Source organism: Astatotilapia calliptera, chromosome 13 (assembly GCF_900246225.1).
Source record: "Astatotilapia calliptera chromosome 13, fAstCal1.2, whole genome shotgun sequence".
Lineage (NCBI taxonomy): Eukaryota > Metazoa > Chordata > Actinopteri > Cichliformes > Cichlidae > Astatotilapia > Astatotilapia calliptera.
In genome coordinates, this window is record NC_039314.1 from 14,489,656 (window position 1) to 14,506,747 (window position 17,092).

Consider the following 17,092-nt stretch of genomic DNA (forward strand, 5'->3'; position numbering starts at 1 on the left):
GGCCTGGGATGAAGTCAAATTCCCAGCCTTGATTACGGTTTCGGGGCACCTCTGCACATGAACCCTGTGGTTCTTCTGAGTGCTTGATGAAGACCACACAGCTGGAAACTACACTACATCTTCTCAACAAGACAGTAACAGTGCATGATATGCCTTATAATGAAATGATGGGGATTAAAAAGTGAGTGTGAGCAAAGACGCCTTACTTTGTAAAGGGGGGTCATGGAAACAGAGCATCGATATTACAGTGACTGGAATGACAGGGAATCTGGATGCTCTCTCGGGTTATGCTCGTGTAATATGACATGCGTGTGGGTGCGAAGACCTACTCACTCGACCAGTGCTCCCACTCACTCACTCTACAAATCGAGCGTTCCGTGTATCACTCACACGCTGCGTGAGCCGAGAGCGCTTTCTGTCTCTCATTCATCCCAGTGAAGGCTGCTCACACTTTTTTCTTCTTCTCTGTCCCCCCTCTCGCTTACTTCAAGCTGGGATAGCTTGCTTTGTGTGTGTGTGTGTTTTCTCTCCCTCTATTTGTTTCCTCTCCGCGGTGCCTTTCGCGCGGAGTAGTGGTGGATGATATCAACAGAGCTTCGTTCCTTCTTACCTCCGCGATACCGAGGATTGGAGAGGAGTCGCTAGGGGACAAGCGCATCACGACAGACGGCGGCGCGAGGGAGTTTTTCTTGGAGGGGGACATCGCAGCTTAAGACGAGGAACAAATCAAACAGCTACACTGGGAGGACTGGCGCTAAGTTTTGACGGATTTCGCGGTGCAGGTCCGCAGGTGCATCGGGTTCGCGGAGAGGAGTCAGTGCCTCTGCGGAAGGTGAGCGATGGACTCTAAACTCCACCGTCGCTATGTCCCCCCATCAGTTTGTTCATTGGATGACTTGTTGTATTGATTGGCCTTGTTTGATTTTTTGTTGTAGAATACCTAAGTTCTTACACCACTCAGAGCATCACGTGGAATTGCTGGGATACTCATCGTCGGTTTGGGGAAAACCTTTGCAAACTTTGTTTTTGTTCTCTAACTGTAGGCAAACCAGAAACGTGGTATCAGTGTATGTTGACGTACAGCCATGCTGCTGCATGGTGTCACAGGTTTTCATCTAATGCTCATAACATCTTTCTTAGCTGCTTTATTATTTAAAAAAGCAGCACTTTGAGTTATTTATTATTCATTCATCCACTGGGGCCATCTCTGAGTGTGTTGAACATGATAAGTTAAACTGATGTGGAGAAATCTGATTTGGGTCTGCAGCTAAAAATTGTTTTCATTGCCGGTTAATCTAGGTTGTTAATTTATTTGTCTGATCTACAAAATATCAGAAAAGCCGTCAATCACAGCATGCCAGAGTCTAAACATTTGCAATCTAAAGAGTGGAGTGACACAAAGAGAGCATGCAACACTAGAAAACATGAAACCAGAGAACAGATGGACTGCTGGTTAAATGACTTTAATGAACAGTGCATTGCTGAAATAGTATTAGATTAATTTTCTTATTGGAATGATTTAAACATCCCTGGTTGAGTTCACTTTTCAGTTAAGTTACAGAAAGTTGAGCTTGAGTTTAAATTGTGTGCAGGAAATTTTCTCATTCTGAAACTGTTCAAAGCATCTGGTCCACATTCAATGACTTCCTGTGAAACATGAAAATGAGACGCGTCGGATGTAATATGGATTAGTTTTGATGCTGCTTCACTGCTCCATATCCATTCTCATTTAGAGCACTCTTGTTGCTAGCATCTGTCACTTTGGGAGGAATGTCCAGTCAGCTTGATACCGGGTGTCTGTAGCAGAGTGATAAGAGCTTATGGTCTTTTCAGGCATTCACCTACCCGTCAACAGGACAGACACACACATACAGACACACATAAACAGCACAGGCTTTCCTTAAAAATCCCTCACTTAAGCACGATGTGATGAAATATGAATTTGGACAATTACACTTACTAATATCACATGCGGCCATCATCTCAGTGTCCTTTTCAGTCTTTTGTTTTGTCCCTAAAATGAGCATATATGACTTCCACTGAGTGGCACTGATTCAGTTTTTCCCACATTTGCCTCAACTGTCCGAACAGCACTGAACCTTCATGCTCTGTTTACATGGAGTTACACTATCGATCACAAGTCATCGCAAGTGATCTTCAGTCCTACACTGTGATCGATTCAGCCAGCACTGACTTTTACTGTACTTTAGGTCAGTGCAGCAGGAAGGCAGGCAGGTGGGCTGGGTCTCTGAGCACTGGAACGGAAAAGAAAAACACCCTCTGAAGGCAACAACTAACTAATCATTCATATCACTGTGAAATTTGTTAAATAATTACAGTAAAAGGTTCCCAGTTAAAAAATATGAGAGCTAAAGCAAATGAATTATTGCAAAGTGCCAGTTTATGGACATAGATTTAAAAAAAAAAGTGTCTGAGAGGATTTAAAGTACATAGAGTGCTAAATCATCTACCACTGCTTTACAACATATTCATTTATTTACAATGGTAAATATGTTTTATGCTTTACATTCTATTGTATTCTTCTCTTTCGGGTTCATGAAGAGTATAATGGCTCATTTAACGTATTGTTATTGACGTGAATAGAATTGTTCCAGCTATTTGTGCCAGTTCCCTCTATGATGAACAACAGAGTTCATAGTCTAATTAAAGTTTTTAAATCACCCTTCAAAAAATAAAGCAAATTAACAGGCATGCTCATTATGCCACATATTATGCCGTGCCCTTGTTCTTCCCAATTCTGAGGCGTCTAGAAGTATGGTTGCCTATTTCATTCTCCCCCTTGCTGTGCCTCTGTCTGAGCCTCTCTGGTGAAGAATCTGATTAACCAACTGGCATAATTCACCCTGTCCTAAAGGAACAAATGGAAGAGCAATGTTGTTCTTGAAGAATGGCCCCTTTTTCCTTTCTAAATATAAATAAAACATATGAAGGAAAAGACACAAACGCTGACACACACACACACACACACACAGAGTCCGAGGGCAATAACTGAAGCTGTGATGCTCTTGAAAGACGCTGCAGCTTCATTACTTTCTGTAATAGGACAATGATTGATTGAGCGTGTGCGTATATACATGCATGTATATGTGTGTTTATCTTCCCGGGTGTGCGATTGGTCCATTTTCTTTAGGATTGATAGAGCATCATGTGTAGGTGTGCGTCTTTGTGTGTATGTTTTCCTCTCAGAGTGCTCCATAGCAACAGGCAGCATATCTTCTTCAAATATCTTTTTCTCAGTCACTGTGAGCCCTGACCTTACTGCTCACTGTGTGCTGTCTTTGCACGGGTGCATCTGCTTCTGTGTTAATAAGTGTACGTGCAAGAGAGACCATGTACAGTACATCAGTGTGTGGGCCATTTGGCCTCTCATTAATAGCAGCATAGTAAGTAATATGGACCCGCTCGCTCTGACTGTCTACACAATCAAGATACTGAGTCCGTCTCATAGCAGCATCAATGCATTGCCAACTAGAGCTTTTTGTTCTCCTTTTTCTCTCAAACAAAGTAGATATCATCAAAACTATGCAATACTGACATTGATTTGTAATGCTTTGAACAAGTGGCAGTTTATCATTTTTAGCCTTTTTTATGTATCTCTCAAAGGAAACAAGAGCGACATCTCAAATATACATCTTGACACGGTTGTCGTGTTGTGTTAATATCGGGGTTAGACTAATAACTGGTTACGTATTTCATATCCGGGCATAGCAGCTCTTTAGAAATCAATTTTCTTTTGCTCCATCACCGTGTTAGGAAACTGGCCTGCTGCCAGATAGGGAGGGAACATGGGGAGGAGAGGGGAATATTGTGGGTGCATTAGTGAATGAGCAAAGAAAAAAAAATGCTTATCAGATGTAGAATTCATGCTTTTGCTTTTTATTTCTTTTTCAGACTCAGTTCTCAAAAACACACTCACACCAAAAGGAACAGATGCAAGTCGAAGAAGCAAAGACACTTTATACAGGCTATTTATATAGGCTAGGTGCTGCAAGGTCATACCCTATTTACTTCATGCCAGTGTGTGTCTCTGTGTGTATACATCTGTTTGTGTGATGCACAGCATGTTTTTTACATTCAGTCATATCAGTATCACGTTGCTTTGTGAGGACGTGTGTGTGGCCATCCATGCACACACAGCGTGAACACAGTGCTGCGAGTGTGCTAACTTTGTCGATAGCAGTACAATGTTCATGTGGAGGCTGTACAAACTCATATACCTATAACCTTGCTGCTCTATAAAAGAATCGGTGCTGTACTGTATTGAAAATATTTCTCAAACGCGAAATAAAAACCAGCTTTTCATTTTTAATTGGATTCCCAAACTCACACGAGGTGCAACTGCAAAGTTCCATAACTCTGCTTGATTTAAAGTTATGACCATTCAAGGTCATCTCTTATTGCAGGGCTGCACCGCTCCCAGCTGTTATTCTTTGATCACTGCCTGCAGCCCTGTTCTGATCTGATCACATCTATAAATTTACCATCAAAGTGACACAGAGAGAAAACATCTTCTCTGGTCAAACTTACCTAGCTTTTATATGAAGGATCACCACTGATGTTTAAGCTAGGTCTTTGGCTTTGACCCAAAACCAAAACACTCACTCCAAAAATGCCATGGAAGTGAGTGTTTATTAACGTTTAATGCTTTACCTCCTGAAAGCTTGCTTGACCACTGAAGCTCTTTTTGCAACTGAGCAGATTCTGTCATATTTCAGGCCTATTTAGTTAACAAGAGTGATCTCTGCCTGTGGAGTTTGACTTGGAAAAAAACCAGGAAACAATTGCTCATATATCCACATCTTTATTGGCACATACTGAAGTGTCAAAACGTGGATATCTAGATTGAATGAATACCTGCCATAGGGGGAGAGGCGGGTTACACTCTGGGCAGGTTGCAACTCTGTTGCAGGGCTAACACAGAGATATACATATGGGCAATTTAGAATCACCAACTCAGCCTAACCTAACCCCACTAACTGCATGCAAGCCAGAATACCTAGATGAAACACATGCAGACACAGGGAGAACAGAAAGCAAGAAAGAGCTTGTTGTGAGGCAACAGTCCTAACCACTGTGTCATCATGCAGACTTGTGGAGGAAAGCATTATTTTAAAAGTTACCGAATGTTTAAGTTTTAGCTCAACTTAAAATGGCTTAAAGTTTTAGTTGCTTTCTTGTCTGGTTAATTTCAACATGGAGTTTATTCCCTTTGTTTCAGGAGTTGAGCTAGTTGCAGTAATCAATCTCATTAATTGCTTCCCTGATCTTGGAGCCGCAGCTGATTGAAGTACAATTCTCAAACAAACACCCAAGGGCCAAGCAAGCTCTAAAAGTCAAGCCTCTATTTGTACTGAAATTAAAAAAAAAAAAAAAAAAAAAAAAAAAGCACACTGAAAAAAAATCTCTACAGTGCAAAATTTATACAAAATTAATTGTCAAATTTGAAGTTGCAGGCAGCATCCTTTATCACAACTGCAGTTACCAGGCTTGGCTCTGTGCAGCTGAACAGCTCTCTGCGCATACACCAGCAATTAGTGGTGTACAGTATTTGTACGCTTTAATGTTGCATCAGATAATATTGCCTGCTGACATGCAAGAGTAAAATTGTCACGCAAAAGTAACATCAATGGGTTTGTCACTTCAGCTTGCATTCACACACTTTACACAGGCACACATTACACACATATGTAAAACAGAAGCCCTGTGACTGACAGATGATCGTACCATGATGTCTTTGTAACGTCCTCTGAGGATGTAAATAGAAAATCAACTCTCAGCTGTATTGTACTGTATCTACTCACACACCTGCTTCATAGTCAGACATGCGATAAGAAGACATGCAGTTATTTAACTGAATGATGCTGTGGGATAATCTGTATGTATTGATGCTTCTGTGAATTTTGAAGCTAAACAAGCTTGTTTTGGTAATTAGGAAGAGCGATTGGCAATTAGCTTTATGAAATCATGTCAGAGTTATGTGGCTTGTGTCGTTTTAGTTGTTCCACTAAATTTTATGCCCGATTAATTTTTTACTTCTGTGTCTTTCCAGTATGTTCTCATATTGTGTGCATCTCCCTCCTGCTTGGTCTCAAATGTATATCTTTCGCATTGAGGTGCTCTTGGGAAATCTGTCTGCTTGCTCACTTCTGCTCTAATCTGCTTGTATAATATGGTTTCTAGGTGGAAAAAAAGGAACAATATTATTCCTGAATGACTTTTTGTTTGGACTTGGGAAAATATATTCATGAAAATACTGACTTATCTTTAGTGCCTTGATCCCACTTCCATTCACTGCCTGTCAGAACAGGTCTCTGTGTGTATAGCTGCTGCCATAATGTACACTGAGACAACCATTAAAAGCCAAAATCCTTGCAGCATGTTCTTTTGTACAAAGTTCCTCTCCACTTTCGTGCTTATATTGGATCTTCAGACTGTTCTTTGATGTCACATAGTTTTTTTGGGGGGGTGCCATCCAAATACCAAGTCTGCATTTTGTCAAAAGTTGTTTTACCTTTTTCAAATAGAGATTTTAAAATGAAAACATGTCCAGAAAGTCCCATAACATAGAAAAAGAACATCTGGCCAAAAGGGGGCAAACTATATAAGCATATAAAAGGAAAATCCAATCAGTTGCTAATGAAACTGATAAACCCCAACAGTTTTGTTGCTTTCTAACATGGCATTTCCCATATGTTAAAGTAACTTAACAGCCCCCATTCAAATTTCAGGCTGCCTTCGGTCTCCCACCATTAACTCAGTTTGCCTAGAAGTCTGTTACTGAATACACACACACAGGCAGAGAGACACTACGCGGAAATGTGAGCTGTTAAACTGCAAACCTAACTTTGCCCAGGATAATGGTCTTCTTTCTCCCTCTAATGAGCCCATATTATGGCCTAAAGGGTTAGATCTGTTATTAATACCATTAACAACTAATGGTCCACTGAGAGAGATTTTCAGAGATAAAACTAACAGAGTACCCTCATGAATACAAGGGTCTCATCAAGCCAGAGAGGTTATAAAATATAAATGCATTGATAAATAGAGATGACTAATAGACACTTTCACTTATGGAAAATCAGACACACACAAAACACAAAAGCACCACTGAAGCTTTTGATCTATTCAATCCACACCAGTACAGATCTGCCTTCAGTATCACTGCCTTCAGAACCAGTCTGTCTCTCAGAAGTACAGAGGAGCTGAAAGGAGAGCGTTCAGATAAACTGTCTTCACCAAGCTGACTGACAGCATAAATATTCTTAATGGAAACACTAAAATGAAGCAATAAACAGTGTTGATAGATTTAGTCGTTTCATTGATCGCTTTATATTGACAGCAAAGCCAGAAAACAGGTGCATAATCAGAGTCTAAACTCTAGTAGTCTGTGTGGATTGGTGCATTTAATAGAAGTAAATATCTATGTACCAGTGTACCTTAAAAAACTGAATATCGTCAGATGCATCTTACCTGTGCTAACTGTGCTTTCGTCTGAAAATGCCTCTTTTCAGATTTAAAAGAATTTTGTATTTCATTTGGAAATCGGGGTCCCAGAAACTGGAGGAAGGATTGAGAGGCACAGAATCCAAAGTGTTTGATGTCCAATGTGAAGTTTCCACAGTCTATGATGATTTGGGCTGCCATGGCATCTGCTGGTGTTGGTGGTGGTTGGCTCACTGTGTTTTTGTCATAGACAGCAGCCCATATTGTGTATTCTGCTAAAAAGACATAACACCAAAACCATAAACATTGTTAAAAGGCTCAGTGATTCTAATGAGCTCAAATCAGCTACAGCTACCTGAGCTGCCAGCCATCTGTCAAAGCTGCCAAACCCCTAATAAGTTACACTGAAAAATTCTTGTGCGTTGCACAATAGACGTAATTGAGTCTGTATGCTAAAGGCTGACTAATCAGGAAAATGTGTTTTTACAATTTTGTTTTGTTTCTGTTAAGCTTATTTTGTTAAGTCACTATTACTGTTATTATTACTATTATAAAGATCATCTCCTTGGCTGGGATAAGCTCAGAATTCACATATACATCCATCTCAAATATTACATAAAATACCAGTATATACCTCTTGGACGAATGTGAGTCTCCAACTTTAAGTTTCACTAAAATTCATTCCAGTAGTAAGGTGCATAATACTGCAGCTTATCTCCTCTTCTCTCCCAAGAGTGGATAAGTCGAGCCTACACCATCTTTCATGAATAATCCCTGCCCTAAAGGGCATATTTCCACCACTGGGAGAGAAAAGAGGCAAATGAGATGAAGATAAGAGACAGTGAGATACAAACCATACTGTGACTGTCTTTGACTAACAGTATCAGAATTAGGGATGAGATTGGTTGTACCATGTGAGTGATTACACACTCGTTGTTTTCCAAAATAAGTGGCCAAAAATGGTGCTGCGATCCGTATTTATGTCATTTAAACTTTTTTAAACAGTTGATGTTATGAAATTTCTTACTTTAACATTGCAGTGGCAGTTGTCAAGCAGTCACGATTGTTGTGCATTTATATTGTGTGCTCTTTGGTCATGGCTGACAGAGAAGATTGTTTTAAAAGTCTGGTATTTTCTTTAATTAATGAACAAACAATTTAAATGAATTAAAAAAAGGAAAGAAAAAAATTCAAAGATTATGTGCATGCAAACAGTGTAATACCTACAGGGTCAACATTCAATTCAATTCAAATCAATTTATATATTGCTCATTTACAACAACAGTTGCTTCAGGTAAGATAAAGATAAAGACTTTATATAACACAGAGAAAAACAGAGAAAACCCCAACAATTAGATGACACTTTACGAGCAAGCGAAAACTCCCCTTTATCAGGAAGAAACCTCCAGCAGAACCAGGCTCAGAGGAAGCAGCCGTCTGCCATGACTGGCTGGGGTTGAGGGTAGGAGGATAGGACCTGGAAGACAGCCAGAGATTAATAATAAGTAATGATTAAAATCCTGACATTTTATAAATCTAGAGCAGTCCAGCTTTTTTGACTTATACAGAAAACTGGCTGAAGTACTGACCTCGGTTCAAGGTAACATTCACTCCTCAGTCATTATAGAAGGAAACTCAGACAAGAAGTATAGCATCTCAGAGCTGTCACCAAGGTTATTGCGAGAAGATTTCAGGAGTTGACGGTGCAATTGTCACTCAGATTCGCAACGCAAATTGATGTGTGAGAACTGTAAAATGTATTAAAAAGCACAAATGCACAGAAAAAATGCAGACATAAATTTAGAAGATCACACAGCCAATTTTGGAATAAAGCATTGTTGATTTTCTTTCTGCATCGCAATCACACACTTTCTTCTTTTACTTCTTGATTGAACTTGTTGAATTTAACTCTGGGGGAACAGACGGGACCTCTGTTTCCATATCTTAAGCTTTTGGCTTTATTTTTTTTTATTTGACAGCAAATCCATTTGCTTGTACCCACGCTGTATTTGAGGTTGTGTACGTATGCAGTTTGCAGTATTTAACAAGAATAGTACAAAGTAAGCTCCTGCAGTGCAAACAGAATGAATGTGTATTTGGATTCAGACTCTGGCTTCAGCTCCTTTGAAGACTTTGTTCCCTCAGTCTATTACCTTTGATTGCTACTGTACAAAGGGGAGGGTTATGAATCTTGGAGCGTGTGTGCATGTGTTTGTGTGTGTTTGTGTGTGTGTAGGGGTTTGACAAAGGGGAGACAGTGTTGGGAAAGATTACATTACCAGGCGTGAAACAAGAAAAAAAACTGTAATGTGGAACATCAAAGTGACGCCACAGTGCCTTTGCGATATAGGGTTCCATATTATTAACCTCCAACCCTTGCTCTTGTCATTACGGCTTGTGACTCATTCGACAGGCCATTGGCTCACAGGCTGATGTCAATATTTCAACGTCCGTATGCATAATTTGACAGTTAAATGAGGGGAGCACTTTATTTTGAATGAGATAGAAGCTGTATGAAAATGTGAGCACAGCAAATGGAAGAGGAGGAGAGACAGTCCAGCTCACAGCAGCTACCCCCTGATGGAGCATAAATGAATAAACTGAGAAATGGGGGAAGGGAAGATAGGATCTTGTAAAAAATGTCTCAGTTTTTTTCTTTTTCACCCTCTAAGTTCATCTTAAGGACACATTTTATGTATCTGTGATAGGAGTAGTGTCTCTAAAGTTCCCCACTGGGCAAATACTTGATGCTATATGTTTGTCTACAGTAGGGTAGGGCTTTATTACACTATCTAGTTGCAAGTACTATTACAACCTAATTAATATTCTAAGCTTATGTGACAAAAACAGCCCCACTAGCTGCATTTATTAGAAAGAACAAAAAGTTCCTTCTATTCCAAGGCCAGCTATTTAATGAAGAGTGGGCCAGAGGCTGAGATTCTAAGGAAGTTTCAAAGTTCACATCGATGTTAAATACTTGATGTGGTCTTAAAAGAGCGTTCCCTTTTGTCTTTATATTCCTTCCGATGAAGACAGAAGGTTTGTGCATGTGCCGGCTAAGACTCATTTACTTTTTATAGTTCTGTCCAATGGAGTTTGGAGGTTTTTTCATTTTTAATTGGAGATGCTGTTTTTGTTTTCTGTCTTCACTTTAACTCTTAAAGACTTTTAACTTTCTTTCACATTTTAATTCTAAGCCTTGTTTTTGCTTTCATACACTATATTGCCAAAAGTATTGCCTAGTCTGCCTTCACACACATATGAACTTGAGTGACATCCAATTCTCAACCTATAGTGTTTAATGTGACGGCAGACCATGCTTTGCACTATAACAGCTTCAACTCTTCCAAGAAGGCTTTCCACAAGGTTTAGGAGTGTGTTTATGGGATATTTTCTTTACCATTCTTAAGAAGCTTATTATTGGGGTCAGGCAATGATGTTGGATGAAAAGGCCTGGCTCACAGTCTCCACTCTAATTCTTCTCAAGGGTGTTCTATATGGTTGAGGTCAGGACCCTGTGCAGGCCAGTCAAGTTCTTCCACTCCAAACTTGCTCATCCATGTCTTTATGGACCTTGCAACAACCCCACACCATAATCCCTATTCACCAAACTTTACACTTGGCACAATGCAGTCAGACAAATACTGTTCTGGCAACCGTCAAACCCAGACTCGTCGATCTGAAGGCCACACTAAGTCTGGGGGTTTGTACTGATTGTTTATATGAGATATTCATAGAAGCAGTCTACCTAGGTGCTTGATTTTATACATCTGTGGCCATGGAAGTGATTATAACACCTGAATTCAATGATTTGGATGGAGGAGTGAATACTTTTGGCAATATAGTGTACTTTTCTCAAACCTTGTGTGCTACCCTATCAGGTTCCAAGCTCTTCACATCTATTGCTCTAGCAGACCCTTCAAACCCCTGTCCACATCTGCATGGGTATTCTGAAACACATCTTTTCTATGTGTTTTGGCCTTTGGTCCACACATTCATTGCATTTTAGGTGACTAAGAGTTTTTGAAAGGTTCCATCTTGGACAAAGAAAATGAAGATTTTCTCTTGAAATATCGAAACCAAATTAACTGATCTTCTTCATAGTATAATACAAAGCCAACAACACAAAGCAAAGGTGAAAATCAGCACGAAGACAGTGATTCTACTTCAGAAACATGAAGAGGTAGAAAACAGCGGCTGCAGCCTGACTGCTCATCAGTTTTTTAATTGTTGAAATTCAGGGCCTGGCTGCTGGGCTGAGGTAGGCATTTACTTAGTTTTAACATCACTCTGGGTTCCTGGCCAGCATCCTGTCTGTGCAGATGCTGTGTCAATCAGCAATATTCTTCACTCTCATTGGTAGTTGATACAGTGGCTCGCTTGTTGAGAATGTCACAGAATGTCATTCCCTTTCATGGTTACAGCAAATCAATTCCAGTGTGTATCCAGCTTCATTAGATCATCTGACAACTTCACATCAGAACCTTTTCTCTAGAATGTCACAATGAGATTTCCATTGTGTAGGAGGACCAGGCCTCAAGGGCTGGTGTCCTGCAGTATTTAGATGTGTCCTTGATCCAACAGCTGATTTAAATGGCTAAATCGCCTCCTCAACATGTCTTGACGTTTTCCAGACTGGTAATGAACTAATCATTTGATTCAGGTGTGTTGACCCCGGGTGATATCTAAAACCTGCAGGACACCGGCCCTTGAGGCCTGGAGTTCCCCACCCCTGTCCTACACCAAAGCAATAAAAGAGAAATAATATATTTCAAATACATTTCCTGTGTAGTAGCATGACTTTATACTTGGAGGACAGAACAGGTAGATTGTGAATAGGTAGACTTCTAAAAGGACAGTTATTGGTGTCATCAAATGTACAGCCTTTTGTTGCTCCCATCCCAATTTTTTTTTAAATGTGTTGCAACCATTGAATTAAAATTACTTTATCTTTTTCTTATTTCTTTATTTTTCAGGGTTCTATTGTAAATACAAACTAGAGTAACCATTGTCATTCTGAAATCATTTTATTTTGTTTTTATTTATATTTTGCAGTCTCCAAACTTTTTTGGAATTAGGGTTATATATTGAATTTTGGTTTAATAAGTAAAATGACTGTGAAACAGTACTGTTGCAGAATTTTCAACACTTTATTTATTTATTTATTGGACAAAGTCACTGCAAGTCTACGAAAAGCCACTAAATGAGTTAAGTTTGCAACAATGAGGTGAACTGAAGCATAATGATTAGTACAATGAGTCCTTTATGAGCCCTAATATACCATTTTTGCTGATATGGTGGCATTTAGCTGATGAGATTCTGTCACTAATAACACTTTTTCAGGATCAAGTCTAAAAAATGACATGTTTCATTTAAGTTATCACTGAAACTGTATGCACTATCAACAACCTTTTGATGCAAGTGTAAGACAAATAATTACTTTCTAAATTGCATTTCTGTCTGTTCATGTCAATTCAGGGAGCGAAAACTCTAAAATGCAAGCTCTATATGGAAAGTTTTGGCAGTACAACAGTTGCTGTCCTTCAGCTACAGCATGCTGGGAATTGTGAGCTGGGCAGACTGTGTGTGCCATTTTTATTAAACATGCACAATTTGTTAACTCTCACCAGAAGTTAAGTCTAGTTCTTAATCAGTCTTCCTATGTCAACAGAACACATTACCTCTCTGCTGACTCTGTACAGTGCAGTGCGTCAGCCACTTCTCTTTTTACAAATTCTGTCAGAAGAAAATCACAGTGGATGAAATCTTTGAGCTGCCTCTTCTAATCCTTGTCCAGTTTCTTGTGGTAGCCCTTCTGATAGCTACCGATCAGTAGTTCAAGCTTTGGCCCAGGAATTTTGTTTTGCTGTGCTGGTGCTGCCAGAAATTACCACCGCACTTTCCCCTTTTCCTGCTGATGCAGAGTTAGTGGCCAATGTAGAATCATCTCCACCCATTCTAGATTGGGCACCAGCACCGTATTAGTGTTTGATGGAGCTCTTTTAAACAATATTGATTAAAAATGACAAAATTATAATGTTACTGTGCATTTTTAAGTCAAAATTGAAATAGTTAAAAGTGAATTACGAATTATATTGCAATTGTTATTGCTTTTGTAAGTGTTATTGGCTCATGCACATACAAGTTGAGAACAGTTAAGTCCTTAATGACTGTATGAATTAATTGGGTTGCAGCAATAATTCATACCATTCGTCACACACCAAACTATATGTCATGGATCAGTTCTTTGACGTAAGAGTCTATTAATGAACTTCCCCAAGTTTGCAAGTTTGGCAGGAAATCCATGTGTTCACACTATTTTAGTTACCAAACGGTTTTATTACTAAGAAGTAGCTCATTAAGAAAATAGCTTTTCTGGGCTTGACTATACAACAGCTTCACTCCCACTCCCCTTCTATTTAAAAACTCTCTTTATTTTGTCACAAGTGATCACGTCGTCTGCAATGACTTCTGCATGCATCCAAGTGAAAAAAAAAGGTTCTAAATTAAACTAACAAGACAAAATCAAAAGATGAGCTGAAGGTAAACTTTCCACTGATACTAAATATAACACATATATAATACATGCCCTGTGGTTCAAATTGATACTAAAGCAGGAAGAGCGCATCTATTTAACCCTCCTGCTGCCTCCCCAACCTTTTTTTCCCTCTTTCCTTCCATCTTCAATTAGGTATCCCACTATCTGTCTCTCCATCTTTTCGCTTCATTGGGTCTGCCATTCTATTAATCTTGCTAACAGATTGCCTCTATTAATTAGTCTACATCCCCCATCTTGCATGTAATATTCAGAGGTAATTGAGATATTAGGAAGATAAGGATATTTCTGCAGTCACAATCATTTTTAATTAGCCTAAAGATTAAAAGATAGACTCGTTTCCGCCTGGCTGACGTCCAGGCTGGCGGTGCAAGGTCTTTTCCTGTAAATTCTGCTGCAAATTTAATGTGTCAGTTTCCAAGATATATCTGTTCCATCATGCCTCATACTTCACGTTGTGGAGGTAATAATGCATCTAGGCCTCCAGACAAAACAAGTTTACAGCTTGTCATCTGTGGCATATGAGATTGAATATTGTGCCTCTCAAGCATGTATAACTTACTGAACACAAGTAAAGACGATAGTAAATTCTGTTACTGTAAATCAAATGCAGTGCCTTTTCATTTTAACGTGCATTATGTGGGTCTCACTGCAGCTTCAATTAGATAATGAAAGAAATGTCCATACAGCGTGTCTGCGGTTAATTGGAAGGTCCAGGGTGCACTAAACAGACAAGATTAACAGACAGGAGTAATTACTCTGTGTGTGTGTGTGTGTGTGTGTGTGTGTGTGTGTGTGTGTGTGTGTGTGTGTGTGTGTGTGTGTGTGTGTGTGTGTGTGTGTGTGTGTGTGTGTGTGGAGCGTTGTGCAAACATATTGGCTAAATGGAATTAAACACTAGGTGTGAAACAAAGAAAATTCATTTTCCCTGCTGACACGTGGAGTACATTTTGTCTGATCTCATCACAAATGTTGTAATTCTCAAGATACACAAAGGGCCCTATTCTTTCAAAATTACCAGAGCTGACCTCGACAGGATCCTTGTACTTCGTAGCTGTGAATAACTTTGCCTCTACAAACCCCCGACCTGCCACTTCCTTTGCGAAAAGACCTCAGACGGTTTTAATGGCTTTGGTTTGTTCACTATTCCCTACAGACCAGTTACTCACTCTTAACATGTCAGAGCAGTGCCTATAGGGCGCACATAATGAAGAGAATAGAAAATTGAACATAAGACCCCAGAGCAGATCATTAAGCTGTTTCTATTATTGTACTCTGTATATAAGCAAAGCACTGTACTAGGCTTCGAGCCATCACTCCCAGTAGGATGCTCACGTTTCTATGGTTTAAGTGGTTCCCAGCGCTCACCAAGTATAAACACACCTTTTCTCACAGGGAAATGTTACTGGAAACAGGTTCACAGAGATGTTAAACCCTCTCTCTGCCTTACAACATTATTACTTTCCTTCCAATGTTCAAAACTTCCTGGGAGTTTCAGTTGCTTACAGCATTTCCATTACATACACTACTGCTTATTATGGTTGGCACAGCTGAAATTTTTTACCTGGTTCATTTTTACATGAACACCTCCACAAGTTGCACTTTCTAAATGGCACAAAGCAGACTAAGATGAATATAGTAAAATCTAAGTTTAGCAGTCTAAGATAGCGCGTTAATTTAGCTCATGTCTGTGGCAAAGGCAGTAAAAACACAAGCACGAGAATAAAAAGAAAGCATGGTTCCAAATATCTATCGTAAACCAGTCATTAGAAGCCAAGCTTAATGATTATTACCCTATTATTAAGTACCATAAGTGTTATGTACTTAATTTGGGTGTGTAATTAAAAGGTAGAAAAACTGTGTACTGTAAGGAATTTTACTGAACCATGCAAACTCTCATTGAGGTTGGTTCACAATATGATCGGGATATTAATAAAAAAAAAAAACTTCACCCAGAGTAAAAATTCTGCCCAAATGATTTGGGGTAAATTAATGCGCACATTTTAAGAATACATCTATGATGTCACAAGCTCATTAATGTCTAAAATAAAGTCGTGACTCATTTGTACTTTCCCTGTTCACATTTGTGCAAAGAAGCAGACATTTGTGCTTCATTATTTCTGAAGTCATCACATTCTCATTTGTCTGGCCTGTAATGCTAATAAAAAATAAAAGCAGAAGGTAGTCAAAAAGGTTTTTTCTTGTTTTTTTTGGTGGGTTTTTTTTTTTTTTTTTTGCATAAATGTCCACTAACTATATGCAAACAAATCCATACTATGGTGTTTAATTTCTAAAGAAAACAGTGCAGAGTTATAGTAATTGTAATAAAACTAATAACAACACATATGATATCAGAAAATGAACAACAACACTGTATTTTTATGGTCTGTTATATATGGTTATATTTTGTCTCTAAAATACTGTAAGTAATTTTAAGAGTCCTTTAAAATGCTCACAGTAAATTCTGACATTACATGGAAAACATGTATGAGATTATCGACCTTAAACACTGAGATAACTGTGATAGCTGAGCCAGCATGGTGAGGCTTGGATTTAAAAATTTAAATCTTCTGCTCCAGATTTGAAAGAAAAACTTACATTACTGGTTTTATTACCAGGTTTGATTTAGTCAATTAAAATAAAAATATACCTCAAATTAGGAATTTGTTAAGATTAGGGCGAAAATAAATCACTTTAGTAAATCAGATTCTTGTTTTTGAGTATTTGCACTTTTGATATTTAAAAAAGTCAGGAACCAATTCTGTTTTTTCTGCTGTGTCTGTCATCAATAAAACCATATCTAAGTAAGCTTTTGCTCTCAACATCATGTTAGAGCTTACTGAATATTTTTTAAAAAGTTTATTACTAAGTAAAATGCAGAAAACTCGCGCAAGAGCCTCAGGCCATTGTTTCTAAGTCTAGAGCCAAAATCCATGAGAAGATGTTCTGACAGAGAGGATCAACATATTTTAGGCTGCACTGTCATAATGAATCTGTCATTCTGAAGGAAAAACGATTTCTAAATTGAGATATTTGCATGCTCATGCATCTCAAACACACACAGTAAGGTTC

The 17,092-nt window shown here is 38.9% G+C and overlaps 1 protein-coding gene across 4 annotated transcripts in view; it reads left to right on the top strand.

Moving 5' to 3' along the window:
* Positions 1 to 587: 587 nt before the first annotated feature.
* Positions 588 to 17,092, top strand: part of LOC113034742 (zinc finger matrin-type protein 4) — a 66,899-nt gene continuing 50,394 nt past the window's right edge. For 3 of the 4 annotated variants that reach the window (XR_003274226.1, XR_003274227.1, XR_003274228.1), the window contains exon 1: positions 775 to 832. The gene's annotated coding sequence lies outside the window, so the exon portion shown is untranslated. Of the gene's footprint in view, positions 833 to 17,092 lie in introns of all 4 variants that reach the window. The other variant, XM_026189715.1, reaches the window with a different exon arrangement.